General features: G+C 38.0%; 1 long non-coding RNA gene across 1 annotated transcript in view; it reads left to right on the forward strand.

The window, feature by feature from the left end:
* LOC141413984 (uncharacterized) overlaps positions 1-16,305 on the forward strand; it is a 32,884-nt gene extending 16,579 nt beyond the window's left edge. The window contains exons 2-3 of the long non-coding RNA XR_012439068.1: positions 14,766-14,915; positions 15,874-16,305. This is a non-coding gene — a long non-coding RNA (uncharacterized lncRNA). The remainder of the gene's footprint in view (positions 1-14,765; positions 14,916-15,873) is intronic.
* The last annotated feature ends 700 nt before the right edge of the window (positions 16,306-17,005 follow it).

Raw genomic sequence — 17,005 nt, forward strand, 5'->3', positions numbered from 1 at the left:
AAAGTTTTTAGGATTCTGTAGTTAGGAGATGTGGAGAGCAGATTATGAAAAGCCTATGAGAACTGGATGTAAGCAGGGTGAGATGCAGTTAATTGCTTTCATCTGTAGGCCAAGGTAGCACAGCCCTGGCCACAAACAGGGAAAAGCAGAACAGCTGCTGTGTCTCCTAAATTGTTTACGTTCAGAGAAGCAGAAAGGCAGGTTTGTTCCCTTACAGTGTGGAGCTGCTGCTCCACCCTGCTTCCGGCTGTTCATCAAAGGCCTCTGAAGGTGGGTTGGGGGCTTTTGCCTTTTGCCTTTGGCTTTTACTTTGGGCTTTGGCTTGGGTTTTCCCGCTTTGGGCTTTGGGCTTTTTGGTGTGGAAGCTTTTGGAAGGGAAAGGAATTACTGAAGAGAAAAGAATTGCTAAAGGGAAATTGCTGAAGGGAAAAGAATGGCTAAAGAGGGGTTGATAGAAAGTCTGCACCGAGAACTTTAACATAGGCCTTAGAAAAGCTAAGCTAAAGAAAAACCAAAGAGAACATGGGACATGGGACAGAGAACTAGAGGACCAAGACCTTAAGAATTATGCATATGCAGTTTGTTAGGCATGGCTGTTTGCAAGTCTGACCACTGAGGCTTTAAGAAAGCTTAAGAGAGATGGGACAGTGCAAGCCTGGGGGCAAAAGACTTCAAGAGCAATTATGCTAAAGAACAGCTAAGAGCAAACACGGGACAGAGAGAGTCTAAGGAAAGGTTTTAAGCAAGGTTTTAAAGAACTGCAAGAAGTAAGGCCTTAAAGAATAAAGATAGACAAAAGAAGCAATGAAGGTTGGGTGTCTCCATCCGAGCACTCAACACATCTGACCCCACTTTCTGTCTGTCTATCTATCCTGTGTCTTTTCTGAATCTCCAGTTGCCCCCAGTTAAGCCCAGTTAGGTTTAGTAATAACCATGAGCGAGAGAAAGCTCACTCTAACAAAGGAGAGGGAGAGAAAACAGCGCCCCCTCCGAGGAGAGTTCTGGCATATCCCCTCCAAACAAATTATTGAATCTTGGATCTTCTACCACAAAGAAGGAAACACAACAGCTTACAGGCTGCTTTAGGTCCTGAAGGTGGCATTCTCCACATCTAGGAATAGCTACTCATTGATGGCATAGAAGACTGCTATCTTTGTGTGGAGCCCAAGAGGTCCCCTTCACAGGTACAAGTTGCAATGCAAGAAACCCTAGCACTTGGGCCGTGCAATGCAGCAACCCTTATGGGGTCAGAGGTGTCAAAGTGGGAAAGGATGCCATATGGTGTGGATGGCAAGCCCCAGGGAGAGAATCATAACAGGGGTGTCTGGTATTCTGGGACAAGAGTGCAGGTGCAGCAGAGTATAATGTTCTTTTCTTTTTTCCTTTTTTTTTTTTTGTGGAGTTGAAGATACATTTTTTTCCCAAAACATAGCATATCATTGGACTCAGAGAAGGACCATTGGACACCAAGGTATCATGCATCTGGAATAGCCTATTATGATCTGACTCAGACCCACCAAGTCATAGAGTCAGATGGACGCAGCAACATTCAGTCATAAGATGGAAATGGTGTACCTGGGATCAACCTTGAGCAAGACCAAAAAACATGAGTAATCTGCATGAATGTTGTTGTAGACTGAATGCTTGGACCCCACACCCTGAATTTATATGTTGAAAACCCAACTTCCAGTGTGATGGTGGTGGGAGGTGTGACTTTTAGGAGGCTATTAGGTTATGACCCTGGCATCTTCAAGAATGCAACTGGTGGTGTGAGAAGAAGAGAAATGAGGGTTTTCTCTTTCTCTTTCTTTCTCTCCCTGCTCTCTCTTTCTCCCCCTCCTCCCCCCTCCCCCCACTTCTCTGCCACTTAAAGATGCAGAGAGGACAGCCATATGCAAACTGGGAGGTGGACACACACCTTGGGCTTGGGCTCTCAGCCTTCAGAGCAGTGAGAAATAAGCATTTGTTATTTAAGCTGCTAAGTGTATGGTATATTTGTTACAGCAGCCTGAATTGACAAGGACGAGCAGATATCTCAGACCCCATGTTACCCACAACAGCTGCACTGGCATACTTTCCGCACCTTGTCACTATGGCTAATAGGGAGTTTCACAGGCCCTGCTGATGGAGAAGGAAAAGGCCTGAATCTGGTCTATTAGTAGACATCACAGCATATTTCAGGGATGGCCTTAAAAGATAGAGATGTGGTATATACATTCAATGGAATATTATTTAATCTTACGAAGGAAGGAAATTCTGACGTGCTGCAACATGGATGAGCCTTGAAGACACTATGCTAAGTGAAATAAACCAGTCACACAAGGAAAAATATGATTCCACTTACATGACTCATCTACAGTAGTCATATCATGCAAACAGGAAGTAGACCGGTGCTTGGGAGGGACTGAATGGAGTGGAAATGGGGAGTACTATTTAATTGGTGTAGCTTCAGTTTTCCAGGATGAACGAGTGCTGGAGATAGATAATGATGATAGCTTTACGACAATGTGAATGTACTTAAAGTCACCAAACTATACACTTGAAAATAGCTAAGAAGATAGGTTTTACATCATAAGTATCTTCCAGAATTAAAAAGATTTTTTTTAAATAAAAACCTTATTTTAAAAAATGTCATTTTTTGTTTTGTTTTGTTTTGTTTTTTTGGTGCTGGAAGTCAAAGCCAGGGTTCTATCACTGAGGAAAATCCCCAGATCTTGTTTATTTGAGGCAGGGTTTTGCTAAGTAGCTCAGACTGGCTCTGAACTTTCGATCCTCCTGCCTCAGTCTCCTGAGTGCTGGGATTGCAAGTGTGCACCACCATGCCCAGCTTCAATGCTCTGTTATCTAGAGAAAGTACCTATTAGTTCTAAACAATGTACATGTCAATTCCCTGCTGTCATAGCTCTTATACTGCAGATAAAATATAACCTTTGTTGTTATTCAACTACAACCAAGTTCAAGGAAAACCAGTTACAGGAATATTCGGATAGATTTAATAATATCTTAACAGTTTACTACTTTAAAAATGTAGAACCGATTTTTTAATAAGTGTTAATGTAGCTGGGCTCTGGTGGCTCACACCTATAATCCTAGCTAATCAGGAGGCAGAGAGCAGGAGGATCATGGATCAAAGCCAACAAAGGCAAATAGTTTGAGAGACCTTATCTCAAAAAACCCATCACAAGAAAAAGGGCTGGTAGAGTGGCTCAAGGTGCAGGCCCTGAGTTCAAGCTCCAGTACCACAAAAAAAAAAAAGGTGTTACATAAATTGCTTACACATTGCAAATAAGAAATGAAATAAACATAACCCATAAAGCTATGTTTTTCTTTTGGTGCTGGGGATCAAACTTAGACCCTAGAGCGTGTACTGTATCAATAAGGTATACTTTACTGCTTTTTCATTTTTTAGTATTTAAGAGAAGTGTTTAGTTTGTGAAGTTAACAGTGCAGAAGAAAGTGTAAAGGATAGAGGAAAAATAAGAAAGAAATATTCTATGACTCAAGAGATTCCAAATGGAAGTTAGAACCAAAATCATAGTGCATAGATATTGTATCAATAAGGCACATTAAGAGAGAGAGAAAGAAGACTCAGATTACATCAATGTGTTTTAGTTGAGTCTTCGACAATCCAAATGTTCATCATGGGCATAGTCTACTTCTGTTTTGCCATTCAATTGATAAATGCAGAAATTTTGGTGTTTTTTTAAACTTTTATTATTATGTCCTCCATTGTCTTTGAATTCCTGTAGCTGGAACATTATTAAGCTTTTCTCTTGTATATGCCATACTTTCCTTTGTCATTATACTCCTAAGGACTTAATTCCTAGGTGTCTGAGGTATTCCTGGGGAGTCTTTAGGAGCAAACATTTCACTGATGGATTTGACTGAGACTTGGAAAATGTAATGACATTTTGTTAATCTTTCCCATGGATATTTTATATTTTAATGCTGGGGACTTGGTCCTTCCTCCCCAAAAGTTTAGTCCCATTTCCTATAAAGGCTCCTAGTTGGCTTGACTTGGGGTCTGCAATAAGTAAGAGATGTGATGCCTTATCTTTTCTTGCTTTTACTGTTGAGTGAGATCTACAAGCTGACCTTTCCTAGGCTTCCATTAAACACATTCTGGTTTCTAGAACTAAAGTTTAATAGAGAACGTCATGGCTATTTTCAAATATTTTAGTGTTATATCATGTAAAAGGCTTCAGGATAATTCATGGAAGTAAGAGCAGTAGAAATAAAAGTAATGCTTGAAATCTACAGGCAGAAATTTCCAGCTTTGTGTGATGAGAAAGGGTTGGTATTCAGTTTTATAAACCTGCCTCTGGGAGGCAGTAGGGTGTAAGAGCTTCCATATGGCTTCCTGTTGACTTCAAATCCACTGCAACCACGCCAGCTGTGTGATCTGTGCCTTGGCTTATTCTGTGAAATAGGTATAAAAGTAAATCTCCCTATAGGGTTTTTGTAAAGATTAAATGAGATACTTCCTGCCAGGCACCTACAATTGTGTTTGGCACAGAATAAGCTTTCTGATGGTGGAATAGATTGTCTGCTTTTGAACGTTCTCCATCATTGCAGAAATTTAAGCAGAGGTGGAATAATAAGTAAGTAGGGGCTTTATAGATAAGATTTAAGCATTGAATAGCTCCTTCAGCCCCTGAGATTTGTGTTTCTATTATTCTGTTTCTAGTGAATATCAGGTATCTTTCATAGATGATAATGCTGGTTTTAAGCTGTGTTGTATGCTTTTTGTCCTGGTGGTACCATTCCAATGCTCTCGTCTCCCATGGGTAATCTGGGACCTAGAGTAGAGCACAAGAAACCACTGTGTGAGTCCAGTTCACATGCTGATCTCGCAGAGCAAACCAATTATAGGTGCTAAGGACCCAAATATATCGACTGTGAATTCAATATGAGGAAAACATTACAGAATAGTTCTTTTGATAATTTAGAGTCTTTCCAATATGATAGCAAAAATTTTAAAGGGCTAACATATTCACTGTTGGTAAGACATAAGTGGGAAAATGGACACTCAGATATATTGTTAGTGGAGGTAAAATTTGCAAACATTTTAGAAAGAAATCTGGCAGTGGCTATAATAATTTAAAATACATATGCTTGACTACTAAGTTCACTTTTAAACTGCTCTCCTGTACAAATACAAACATCATTATTGAAGGCCACATTTAAAAATCTTTATCATGGTATTTATTGTGGTAGTAAAAATGGATATGATCTCATTGTCTACCAACAGGGTAAGAGTTAAAAGCTATATACTCTTATTAGGGAATATTAAGTAACTTTAAAGTGATTTAAAGTTCTGCTTATTGATTTGAGAGCTTATAATGTATTAAGTGGGAAAACCAAGTTCCACCAAAATATTTATAGCCTTTTCTAATATTTGAAGCAATAAACAAGCAATAACTTCCACATCCACTTAAACTTCTTCCTACCATTTCACTGGGATAATGGGAGGGCTTACCTCTTTCATCTCTCTACTTTTACTGTCTTTTGTCCAGTGTTGGAAAACCAGTGTTTCATGTAACATCAACCAGTTTTCTAGCTGTTTACGCTGGGAGAGTTAATCTGGGCCCTGTCACTCTGTTTATGGTCCATATGAAAATTCCACTAATATTTTATGGCTGTTGTTGTTGTTTTGTTTTAGTTTTTTTGAGATGGCCTCTTGCTGGGTTGTCCAAGCTGGTGTTGAATTCCTGAGGTTAATCATTCCTCCTACTAACTAGCTGGGACTTTAAGTGTGTGTTACCAGGTCCTGCTAAATTATACCAATTTTAAATTTAGATTGACACTCCTCTGTTTTTTGGGTTTTTTTCTGGCTTCCATCTATGTGGCTCCTCAGTATTCCTTTTTCCTCTTATTTTAATTTTTGCATGGTTTGGGAGGAGGTTGTCAAACCCAGGGCCTCATCAATGCCAGACAAGTTCTCCAACACTGCACCATGCCCCTAGTGCTGCCTTTTCCTCCTAATAATCAAGATCAGTAATCCAAGCCAATAATCAAACCCACTTCTGTCTGTTTGCTTAAAGGCTGAAGAGTCTGAAATATCTAAGTGGTAGCTGTAAATAAAACTGGTACCTTTTCCCTCCTGGTTAACTAATAACCAGACTCCCCCAGAGGAGGGGTGTCCAAGCCAAAAGCAGAGGTGAAGAAATCATAGAATGAAAATCAGTTGCTGATGAAATTTTCATGGTTTTTCAGCATCTGTTTTGTCTGGAACTATGTGTTTCACTTTCATTTGAATAATGGTATACCACTGACTATGCCCAATCCTATGATAGTAATGGTGTCCTGTTGCCACCTCATGTTTCAAAGTCAGACTTTCATTTTTTGCCAAGGATGGATCAAGAACTGTTCTTCAGAAGAGAACTGGTACTGCTAAAATATGTGACTTTGCTTTAAGACCATGGGAGCCAACACTAGAATTACTTTCACCAAATTTGCACAAAGCATCACATCCAGCTAGACACTTGAGTATAATTAAAGCTGCACAGTAATTGAATCACATTTTTGTTAAGTTTTCACTTGCTCTGGGACCCATGAAAAGTATTTTCACCTTTTGGTAAATTAGATAAGTTGGTGGAGAAAGTATGTTTAGATGTGTTTGTTATATATTACTTCCAAATTCAAAAGCTGTTCACCAAGCAAGTGCTGTTCTTTTTTTGTAGTGAGCAGTGAAAAGGTATGAGAACTTCTCTTTGGAGAAGGCATAAAGACAGGTCCAATTTCACCAGATCTCCAAGAACTTTGCTGAAGTGGCAGATCCCTGCATGTTAATAGAATTAATTCTCTATGCTTGACACACTAGTATTTTATCAAGACGTCCTGCATAGGTGTCACGTCATTGACCTCAATGTAAGGGACAAGTGTAAGCTTCTGTGGGATGATGAGATGGTAATCATCTTTGGGGACCCCATAGTGGCATAGAACCAGTGAGCTATCAGCACTCTAGAATAAGACAGAAAAGGTGAAAGTCAACTTCTGTTTTCTCTGTGAGCATAGAGTGAGAGTATATGGACTTCAGTAGCTGCATGACATCTGCCCAGCGGTGTTAATTTGTTCCAGGAAAAGACACATCTGCAGCAGATGCAGATTGGAGCCAAAAATTATTGAAAACAATGATTTAACTATTATAGAAAATAATTAAATGTGACAGTATTTTCAGACAATTGGATACTTCAATTTTTATTTCTTGACTGATTTTTATGGATGGACTCATTAGTTTGAAAATTCTGAAAGTTACATTTGATGCAAATTAATAATTTGAATTTAGTTTATAGAAAATAAATGCAGCCTAGGACATTTTTCTGTCCTCTGCTTCATATTCCTGTCTGGCTGTTTTTTAATATCTACTTTGAAATGAGAACTCAATGTCTGTAAAAAATATCTCCTACATTAAACAATAAATAATCTTTCATTTTCTGTGTGTTCAATTCCCTTGTTTTTCATTATAACTCCTGGTGATAAAAATGCAAATTTAATATATAAATTATGTTCACTTAAAAATATATTTACACAAGTTTCAGGTGAAAAAACTGCCTTTCAGCCAAATGTAAATCATGCCACTTGGTAAAATGAGCACAAAACACTTTTAGGAAAAGTATATATTCCCAAAAATAATAACTCTAATGTGACTTGAGAGCATGACTCTTATGAACAAAAAATGTATGGGTTGAAAATTTAGATGAATCAAACACAAGGTGTGGAAATTCATGGCCTCAGTGAATCTTTGGACAGAAATAATATTGAGCTGTTGCCAGAATGCAAGCCAAATGTAAGCTAAAGAAACACAGGATAACTGGAATATAAAACTTCTGAAGTCCTAAATATGCAGGCTCTGAAAGTCTGACGGTGGTATTGAGGCATAGCTACACTAACAACACATTTATTGAAAACCTACTAGTTGCCAGGCTTATATTAGAAGCTGTGGATTCAAAGATGAACAAGTCATTAACCTGTTCTTGAACAGTGTGCTTATCGTCCCCTGGGCTGGGGATTTTGGGGTGGGGGAAGTAGAAAGGGAGGAAGGGAGAGAGAGAGAGAAAAAAAATATCTAGAATTCAGTGCACAGTAACAAGGATTTTTAAATGTTTATGGCCACTTGAGGAGAGATTGCTGTTTTCATAGAGAAGTAAATAAAGGCTTTATAGAGGGTATGAGTTTTGAATGTTACAAGATAGAAAATAGGGTAAATACTCTGAATGTTGCTATGCAGAAAGTTGTTTATGTAATGCATTAGAGATTAGCATGATTAAATCTATCTATTATCTGTTGTTGCAAATAAATTACCTAAAAGCAAGTGACTTAAAACAAAAATCATTTATCATTATAGGTAATGCATCCATAAAGACTGTCTGAAATGCCACAAAAAGTTAATTCCTCTAGTCTCTGTTCCCATGTTACACCTTACACTATAACTAGCTGCTTCCTTTCCCAGACAGGGGCTTTGCAAACAATGGTGCCCAGGACATCTGGTCTGCTGTCTATGTTTGTAAATAAAGTTTTATTGGAAAACAACCATGCTCATTTGTTTACTGCTTGTCTATGCCCGTGTTTATGCTACAACAGCAGAACTGCGTATTGATAAATTCCAGACCGGTGGTGTTCACCGAACTTTTGTGGTGATGTGGGCTATACAATACTTGAAGTATGGTTACTGTGACTGGGAAACTGAATTTTAAATTTTACTTAATTCTAATTAATTTAAATCTAAATAGCATCATGTGGATATCAGACAGCCTAGTTCTGATAGCAAGTTCCCTGAGGCTAGTAATCTGTTTTTGGTTATTATTTTTATCCAGTTCTATCCCATCATGCCCAATATGCTGCTTTATAATTAGTTAACTCAATAACAGTCTCAAGTATTGACTGAATTAAATTTATCGTGGTTGTTTTCTCTTATTTTGGTCAAACTTCATAAAAGAAACTAAATTTTTTTTTCTCAGAATGATTAATGTTTGGCTCTGCCAGGCCCAGAGGTTTCTCAAAAATGTTCTAGCCTACAGGGATTTTTCTCTCTGAAGGAGCTGCTTTCTTTGAGGACCTAGTCCACAGCATGGAGAATTCAACTAAGTTATTTAGATTTGCCCACTGTCAGATGGTGGGGCAAGAACGTGCCGCTCCAGAGCACCTCAGAAAGGGAGTGTGCTTCCTCAGGGGAAGAAAAGCTTGCTTGAAATCCCAAAGCCTGGGACTCTCAGTGACTCACGGAGTTCCACACATAGTCACTTCACCCAGTGCAGCAGTCAGCTCCAGGTACTGCAGCAACCCAGGAACTGCAATTCCTCAAAGCCCCAGTGCTGAGTGGGCTCATCCAAGCCACTGCTTTGTTTCCTTAGGGTAATTTTCCGCCTAGCCTCTGGATCCATCTGTTTTATTCCATATTTCTTACATACTTTGCATCCCAGAGAACAGGAGTGGAGGTGTAAATTGGTTCTTTATATAATTGGGGCGGGGTTGTTAAATCAAATAAAAAGTGCTGTTATATTTTCTTCCGCATCAGGGCATTTTTGACTTATATTTGCCTTATGAAATGGTGCCATTCAAAGAACAGCCAAATTTTGTGTTTGTTTGTTTGTTTACTCACGTAACAGTTGCTTTAATAAGAAAAATTTATCTGCTTTCACTCAAGAAAAGGGATACACTGATTGAAGGAAGGAAGGAAAGAAGACAGAAAGAAAAGGAAAGGAGGAGAGCCAGGGAAAGAAGGAAGGAGGACAGACATGTTTATATATACTTCATCTATCTTGTGGATGGGACCCTTTTATTCACACAGTTCTTTACTGATGACCCTTTACCTTCCCCTCCATACTTTCACTACCATAAATAATTGCCATTCTACTTATCACATTTTGCACTTGATACAGTGTTTCTACAGGATACATTAAGAATATACACATTTTATAATTGTATTACAAAAATGTTTGTCATTTAAGTATTTGTATTTCTGTTTTCTTTGGGAAATTGAAAGTTCAGCCATGCTGGACCTACATTCCTACCAGGTCTTCAGAGCTGCAGTCTTTAGTCTGGGTCTGTATTGTCCAGTTCACCATTTTCCCCCACGTTCCCGCTGCTTCTTCTTTAGTTTGAGATACCTGCCCAGGTTTCCTGAACCTCTGAGCTCATAGTCACGTTGGCGGAAGGCTGAGACAGTGAAAATATTGGAGTGTGTTTTGCAAAGGGATACACAGGATAGGGAGAGGTGGGGCTCCAGCAGTGTGAACAGAAGCATTGCAGGTTTTTCTCTGTATAATAGACATGTGGTACTCAGATCCTGCTCCAAGAAACAAGGCAAAAGGAACACAGTTGGAGGCCAACTGACTTTGCACTGCCCTCAGGATCCACCTCAGGTTTGGGCTGAGCTGATCTTTTCTTGGTCAACCTCCAGCCAGTGATTGAGCACTAGGGGATAAAGGCCTTGCCATTCCTGCCCAACATGGAGTCTCCTGAGGGTGTTTTTCCAGGCTCCACACTGGAGACTTTGCCAGATCTGCCTTCTGGTAGGAGGCCCTCCCTGCCAAGTTGTTTTTCCTTTCTCCTTTCCATTTCCTAGGTGACTATGAGTGTCTTGTTTGGAGGGATTTCCCTGTGGATTCTGCAGCCTCATCCTTGAATCTTTTGTGGGCGTTGTTCCCCGTAAACTGCTGGCTCTCCTTACTCCTTATCAGCATCTGCTTCCGGAAGGGCCCAATAGCTCTTTGTAAATCAGTGCTGTTAGGCAGGACCACGTAAATATGCAGTCACTACATAAATCCGAGGCAAATGCTGAAGTGTAAGAAATTAAAGTAATTGAATACAAGTGGTATGAACACTTTTTTCAAAATCAATCATAAACCTCTAATTCTGCTTAACATTGTATAATTTTTTAACAGAAGAAAGAGACTAAGCTAATGTATTTCCAGATTTTTAATTGTCATTTCAGAAGGACCATTTGCATATTACCTCCTCATATCATTTTCTTGAACAGAATATGCTTGATATGTTGAAAGGCCGGATGTCTTAAATTCACAGGAGATTTACCTGCATCTGGTTTTGCCTGACATTGCAATATTTATTGAAAAGACGGGTGGGTAGATTTGGGATTTATATTCTTCCAATCTTTAGAATTCACAAATGCACCTCTGTTATTCTAATTGGATTTGAATCCCTGACACTTGTTTAAAATTGGTTTCTCTTGTTATTAAGAGTTTCCTATTTCTTTATTGAAAATCTTCCATGTATTTTATCACTGGCTTGCTGGGAGGGAAATAATGAATTAACTCAGAGCAAAATAATGCACATATAAAAGCAAGACTACAAGGAAACCTCAGGGGTATAGTTTTATGCTTCTAACATTTATGTTTTCCATATTTATGTTCTCAGCAGGTAGCCATATGCATCTTTAAATGATGTTTATAAACAAATAAATATTTATGCCTTTGTTTACTTATGTTTAAGGAAGCCCTGGGTATAGCACAGGAAACAAAGCATGGATCTAATCTGAATGATGTACCTTGAAAACACATAGTATATTTTATTTCTCTTAATTTTGCTCTAGGCAGCAAGCAAAATAGCAACAATTTATCAAATGATTGATTAAAAGAAGCAAGATGATGTTCTATAGAAGATAATTTTATAATCTCTTCATTCTGTAGGTCCAACTTATTCTTTCACTATTTATTTATTTACTGTTTAATTCTTTTTTTGTTTGTCTGTTTTATTGTTGTGCTGGCATTTATAAAAAGTCTTAGCAAATACATCATACTTGAGTTCACCTCCTCCACCATTCTCTTTTATTTCCCCCTGCCCCCATTCCTGGAACAGTTTCAACAGGTATCATTTTTCCATTTTCATACATGTGTACACAGTATTTATACCATATTCACACTCCTCCACCCTTTTCCCACCTCCTGCCCCTCCCAGTGTATACCATCCTCTCCTCACCGCCGCCCCCCTCCCCCAGCAGGACCTATTCTGCCCTTTCCTGTTCTCCGGTTTTGTAAAAGAAACAAAAGGAAAAGACATTTTGCTTAAGATAGCTACACAGGGAGTTTCCTGTGACATTTCCATGTGTAGATGTATGATAGGCCAATTTGGTCATCTCCTCTATTTGTCTTCCTTCTACTTTAGTCCTTTTCTTATGGTGGTTTCAACTGGCTTAAAATTTTTATATTCATTCTTGTATAGAGTACATCAATCATATTCACCTTCTTGGCTTCCTTCTTTTACCTTCCCCCTCTCGTATGTGACCTCCCCTTAGCATGACCTGTTTTTCATAATACTGCTGCATTTGTATTAGGTCTGTATTCCACATTAGAGAGAGAACATGCAGCTTTTGACCTTCTGAGCCTGGCTAGCTTCACTTAAGATGATGTTCTTCAGTTCCATCCATTTACCTGCAAATGACAAAATTTCATTCTTCTTTGTGGCCGAATAGTAGAATTTCAGATACTCTTAAATTCAAGTTTCTAATTGGTATGAACAGTGGTGCCACTCTATTGTGCTGAAATAAATAATCTTTTTTTATTAATTCTTATTAATTTAGCACTAATGGCTTAATTATTATTTATTATTAATTAATTTAATTCTTTTCAAAACTAAGGGAATTCAAAACTGTTTCAAAAGACATCTTCAAGTAATTGCATATTTTCTTTCAGAGGCTTTTGTTTTTCAAAAGTGTTGCACATGTGATTATCATGATAATATGTTTAGTATTAATTATCATTCAATTTCAAATCAAGCCTCTGACATTTCTTTAGGTTTCCAGTACAATTTGTGGGGGTATTGTGTTTTAAACTACTCTGACACACTTCAAATGAGAAGAGCTAAAAAATATTGTCTTGAGGGAGGTCAATCTTAGATACATTGTAAGCACTTTCATAGATGTCACAATGTACCCCTGGTACAACTATAATATGCCAGCAAATAAAAAAATGAAATAAAAGCTAAAAAATACTGTCTTAGGAAAGAGTCATCTCAGCACAAAAAGGTTCTATGAAATCATTGATAATTTACTGATAGTGGTCACTCAATTAACTAGATATGTGTATTAGTTTAGTAGGAATGCCCTAACAAAGTGCCACAAATTTTGTGGCTTAAAGCAACAGGAATTTATTCTGTCCTATTTTTGCAGGTTATAAGTCCAAAATCCCAGTGGGGATGACTCCTGCTGAAGGTTCTGAGTGGGATCTGCTCCTTGCCTCTCTCTAGCTTCTAGTGGCTGCCGGACATCCTCAGCTTGTAGATGCCTCATTCCTGTTTCTGTCTCCTTCTCCACATGGTTTTTTCCTCCTGTGTCTGTCACTGGGCCTCTTCTCTTCCTACAAGAACCTTAGTAATATTGGACATGAGGCTGCCTTAATTCAGAATGATTTCATCTTAAGGTGATTACATATCTACTGAGAACTCCTGTATGAATCTGATTTTCATTATTATAACAAAATAACTGAAGCTGTAGCTAATATTCCCTTCCAAGGGCAAGGCTACCAATGATCTAAGGACCTAATAGGCCTCATCTCATAAAGTTTCCAGTAGCTCCCACATCATCACACTGGGTGAAAGTCCACGCAACATGAAATAGTCCAAATATTCTGAACATACACCTGAGAGTATGAATCCCAGGCTAACTCAGTCCAACTCTTGTCCAAATCTCTTTCAGTCTTGGATCAGAATCACGTAGTAGGAAAACTTGGTATACAAACATCATGTTTAATCCCCTGATGCTGTAATATCCTGAGGTTGCCTAGGTTTTAGGTTTAAATTCATATCCCATTATAAGACGGCATTTTTGTTGACACTGGAACTTAGTGTGTCCTCACATACACAAAGAAGATGGGGCATGTAGTGGAGAGAATACAGGATTTGGTCAGAGCCAGAGCTCAAACCTTTCACTAAAATTTTAATCTTTTAAATATTTTTTGCAGCTCTGGGGATCAAGCCCAGGGCCTCACACATGCCAGGCAAGTGATCTACCACTAGGCTACACCCCCACCTAACTTTGAGTCCTAAGCAAATTGTTTATCTGTAAAATAGTGCTAGTATTTTGGAGGATTGAATAACTGATGCTTGTTTAGCATTTGTCACATGTTCCAGGTGCTTTGTACATATTAACTTAAGTCATTCTTATACAGCCTGCCCATGAGGCAAGTGTTGCAGGCTCCATATTAAAGGGGAAAGTAGAGACAAAAAGATTTAATAGTGCTCCTAACATCAATTAGCTAGCAGCAATACAGCTGAAAACTGAACTGAAACATTCTGGTTTTGAGGTTCATGCTCTTTTTATCTTCCTTCCTTTTTCTTTTTAGACAGAGTTCACTATTTACCCAGGTTAGCCTAGAACTTGTGATCCTTCTGCCTCAGTCTACCAAGTGCAGGAATTACAGGTGTGTGTCACTACATCTAATGCATCTATACTCTTAGTAACTTCATATTGTCTCTGCAGTAAAACATTTGTCACAGAGACTGACCCAGATATCTTTGTACCTCTTTAAAAAAATATTTTATTAGTGTATATTATTTATACAGGGGGTTTCATTGTGACATTTCCATATCTGCTTGCAATGTTTCTTGTTGAGGTTCATCTCCTCTCTGTATATTTCAGTTGTTCATGTGGAGATACTTCCACATACCTGTGTTTTTATTGGCCAAAAATAGATCCAAATTTAGCACTGAAGATTACAAGTTATGGAAAAAAGGTTTTACATTAAAAAACTAAAGTGTGATGTTTTCAGAAGGACGTGGAATGTTGTTTTCTTTTCATTTCACTTTTCCAGGGATGCTTGACTTCTTCATGTGATGACCATCAAGAATATTTTACAGTCTCTAACACGTGCCAGTGAATATACAGTTGTGCAGTGCATGAAGAATGTTTCAACCACTCTGAAGCATTTGAAACTGTTCAGCCATATTTAAATAATACGCAGGTATTAATTTTCTGTCCTCATTGCTGCATGACTGCATAGAAGTAGAAATATGTGACTAATTTATTTCTCTGATGGACCATTATGACCAACCTGAATACCAAAATTCCTGAACACTGCCACAAACACAACAGTACATGATAATACCTCTTCAAATTCACATTTAGGGTTTTAGGGACCTTGTCTCCATAACCTTGACATTCACAGGGAACAAAGTGAAAACCCTGCAAGGGAAAGTTAGTTGCCAGCAGCTGTCAACCTCCTCCTGCAGCGAGGAAGAATGAAGTCTTTTTTGTTTTAGTGGGCAAAAAGGGTTAATTTCTGGTTCATGGCACTAGATAGTGGGTGTCCACTATCTGAGGAGGGGCTGAGGGAATCTGGTAGGAGGGTAAATCAAAAGTGTCTGGCACGTTTGAGGAGCAGGCAGTGGGAAGCCCCAGTCTCACTGCTGATAACTTATCTGTCTCCCTGCTGGGCCATGGTATCTAAAATATGGCCAGCGTATATTTTATGTTTGTGGCACTATGGAGGTAGTCATACAAAATTACATCTTTTGAAAAGTTAAATGATGTAATATTTTAAATTCCCCAAATATACACCAAACAAAAGTTAAATATACTAGATGTTAGGTGTACTAGATGTTAAACCACTGAGATTGAATCCATGTTTGCATCGTTCTTGCTTCCATTTTTTCCTCTTCTTTTGAAAAGCATCTATTTGTATGAAACTTATAAAAGAAAGAATGATAATCTTTTTCATCTGTGCTCCTGCCCACACCAAATCACTTTACCCATTCTAGGTTTTTCTGCATCAATCTCTGAAAGATGAAAGTTATTTAGAAAATATATCCATAGTATTATATGTCACCTAAGTAATTAATAGTAATGCCTTAATATACTTGAATATCCACTCAATGTCCAAATATTCCTGCTTATTGCTTTTTATTTTCTGTAATTTGTAGGTTTTGATCAGAACTGAACTGATGCCCACACATGGAAATTGGTTGATGGATCCCTTGTCTCTCTTTTCATCTGTAGAATCTTTGTCCCTATCTCTATTCTTTTTCCTTGCTGTTTATCTGTTGAAGAATCCACTCTCCAGGCTCTACTTATTGCATCCTAGGAGCTCCATTTAACGTGTTCCTTTGTCCTCTGTTTTTCAATAAATTGTGAGTTGGGTTTTGACATTTAAGTGTATATAAGTTTTCTTTCTTCGCAAGATTATTTTATATATACCATATGTACTTCTACCAAAGGACACAAAAATGTTGATTTGTCTTTTCTGATGACTGCTCAGGTGAGCTGAGAATCCTTTATTATCATCCTTTTTCTAAATAAATAAATGCTACAGATACAGTTAAATTTCTACCTCACTACTTCTTTCCTCAGAGCTAAACACTACCCTGCACTTGTGTATTTCATGTTTGTACATGTTTTATAGCTGCACTCTATGTGCATATTTAATAAACTAGATTCAAATGTGTTTGCATGCTTGTGTGTTTTCTATCACACTACATACATATATTTGTAGCTTTCTTTTGAGACTGACATACGTTGATTTGTAAGGACCTAATTGACCTTTTTAAACTACAGTTTAAAATTCATTATATGAGTGAATTTTACTTCATTTCATCAATTTCTCTAATTATGGACAATTATGACACTTTCAGTTTATCCTTTTATAAATGAGACTGTAATGAAGATTCTTGTACCTGAGTCCTTATGTATATCTACTTTAGTTACTCTATTGTAGGTACCTAAAAGGCAAAGTTCTGGTTGCTTGAGAACCCATTAGCATATATATATTTTTTAATTTAGAGAGGTGGTTATTAAGTGCAAACATTATTAAAGTTTAAATTTTATTATATTGAAAGCAAAGTTAATACTTACTTAAAATGAATCCATTCTATTTTACTACAATTTACTACACTGTCATTGAATGCACTAGAGCTATCTATGCTTGAGGTCATTTATGCTTATTACCTCTGTATAGAGGAGATGTCATATAGGAACCTGCTACTGTGGGTCTGTTCCCATCTCTGCCCTGAGAAGCATCACATTGGTAGCTTGGAATCAGCTTTGGTGGGAGAATTT

This window comes from Castor canadensis, chromosome 11 (genome assembly GCF_047511655.1).
Source record: "Castor canadensis chromosome 11, mCasCan1.hap1v2, whole genome shotgun sequence".
NCBI lineage: Eukaryota > Metazoa > Chordata > Mammalia > Rodentia > Castoridae > Castor > Castor canadensis.